The following is a 1,957-nucleotide window of genomic DNA, read 5'->3' as shown; positions in this document are numbered from 1 at the left end:
CCATATAGGACCCGCCGGTTGCCTGCACGGGTTCCACGATGGGGGTTTCGTCGCTCGATGCGTGGCGAGCCAACACTTCAAGTGTTTGTAGGCTCTGGCGAAGAGCTAGAAATGAAAAAAAAAAGAGATGTCTGGTTAAAAAAACGGGTGCAACACGAGGACTTCCAAGGAGGTCACCCATCCCAGTACTACTCTCGCCCAAGCACACTTCACTGCGGAGTTCTAATGGGATCCGGTGCACTAGTTCTGGTATGGTTGCACCCATAGTAATATGGTCTCAAATTATTCTTAAGCTGACACCGTTGAGAGATGATTTTGACGCATCTTCATTCGGACGGACCGTAGGGGATCTAAAATGCATTTTTTTGGCTGCGCGTGGCCATCCGTTGAGCCTATGGTATCGGCGCTCCGTCCGCCTTGGAATAAGCTTTCTGGAATGGGGTCATAATGCCGAATCGGAATCCTGGGCGTAAAGTTATTGATGTTCCCGCGCGGTCGCCACATAGGACCCGCGGGTTGCCGTCACGGGTCCCACGATGGGGTTTCATCGCTTGATGCGTGGCAAGCCAACACTGCCAAGTGTTCGTAGGCCCTGGCGAAGTGCTAGAATGGAAAAAAAAGGGATGGCTGGTTAAAAAAAAGGGTGCAACACGAGGACTTCCCAGCAGGTCACCCATCCCAGTACTACTCTTGCCCAAGCACGCTTCACTGCGGAGTTCTGATGGGATCCGATGCACTAGTGCTAGAATGGTCGCACCCAAAGTAATATGGTCTCAAATTATTCTTAAACTGACGCCGTGGCGAGATGATTTTCACGCATCTTCATTCCGATGGACTGTAAGGGATCAAAAATGCATTTTTTGGATTCGCATGGCTGGCCGATGGGCCTATGGCGCATCGGTGCTCCTTCCGCCTTGGAATAACCTTTCCTTAATGGGGTCATAAAGCTGAATTGGAATCCTGGGCAGAAAGTTATTGATGTTCTGGCGCGGTTGCTACATTGGACCCGCCTGTTGCCTGCACAAATCCCACGATGGGGGTTTCATAGCTCGATGCGCGGCGAGCTAACATTGCCAAGTGTTCGTAGGCCCTTGCGAAGAGCTAGAATGGAAAAAAAAGGGATTGCTAATTAATAAAAAGGGTGCAACACAAGGACATCCCAGGAGGTCACCCATCCCAGTACTACTCTCGCCCAAGCACGCTTAACTGCGGAGTTCTGATGGGATCCGGTGCACTAGTGCTGGTATGGTCGCACCCGTAGTAATATGGTCTCAAATTATTCTTAAGCTGACGCCGTGGAGAGATGATTTTGACGCATCTTCATTCCGACGGACCGTAGGGGATCAAAAATGCATTTTTTGGCTGCGCGAGGCCGGCCGATGGGCCTATGGCGCATCGGCGCTCCGTCCGCCTCAGAATAAGCTTTCCGGAATGGGGTCATAATGCCGAATCGGAATCCTGGGCGGAAAGTTATTGATGTTCCGGCGCGGTCGCCACATAGGACCCGCTGGATGCATGCACGGGTCCCACGATGGGAATTTCATCGCTCGATGCGCGGCGAGCCAACACCCCAAGTGTTAGAAGGCCCTGGCGAAGAGCTAGAAAGGAAAAAAAAAGAGATGGCTGGTTAAAGAAAAGGATGCAACACGAGGACTTCCCAGGAGGTCACCCATCCCAGTACTACTCTCGCCCAAGCACGCTTAACTGCGGAGTTCTAATGGGATCCGGTGCACTAGTGCTGGTATGGTCGCACCCGTAGTAATATGGTCTCAAATTATTCTTAAGCTGACGCCGTGGAGAGATGATTTTGATGCATCTTCAATCGGACGGATCGTATGAGATAAAAAAATGCATGTTTTGGCTGCGCATGGCAGGCCGATGGGCCTATGGCGCATCGGCGCTCTGTCCGCCTCGGAATAAGCTTTACGGAATGGGGTCATAATGCCGAATTGGAATC

The 1,957-nt window shown here is 51.6% G+C and overlaps 4 non-coding genes across 4 annotated transcripts; all 4 read right to left on the bottom strand.

Annotated features, from left to right (window-relative positions):
• Positions 1-144: 144 nt before the first annotated feature.
• Positions 145-263, bottom strand: LOC114578482. Its single transcript, XR_003699501.1, has one exon. It is a non-coding gene; the product is annotated as a 5S ribosomal RNA (ribosomal RNA).
• A 377-nt stretch (positions 264-640) lies between these two features.
• Positions 641-759, bottom strand: LOC114578483. Its single transcript, XR_003699502.1, has one exon. It is a non-coding gene; the product is annotated as a 5S ribosomal RNA (ribosomal RNA).
• Positions 760-1,138: 379 nt separating this feature from the next.
• LOC114578481 lies at positions 1,139-1,257 on the bottom strand. Its single transcript, XR_003699500.1, has one exon. It is a non-coding gene; the product is annotated as a 5S ribosomal RNA (ribosomal RNA).
• Positions 1,258-1,636: 379 nt separating this feature from the next.
• Positions 1,637-1,755, bottom strand: LOC114578480. Its single transcript, XR_003699499.1, has one exon. It is a non-coding gene; the product is annotated as a 5S ribosomal RNA (ribosomal RNA).
• Between the last annotated feature and the right edge of the window lie 202 nt (positions 1,756-1,957).

The sequence above is a fragment of the Dendrobium catenatum genome, unplaced genomic scaffold (genome assembly GCF_001605985.2).
Source record: "Dendrobium catenatum unplaced genomic scaffold, ASM160598v2 original_scaffold_47431, whole genome shotgun sequence".
NCBI classification, from domain to species: domain Eukaryota; kingdom Viridiplantae; phylum Streptophyta; class Magnoliopsida; order Asparagales; family Orchidaceae; genus Dendrobium; species Dendrobium catenatum.
Note: the sequence above shows the minus strand (reverse complement) of the source record. Positions and strands in the feature narration are given on the sequence as shown.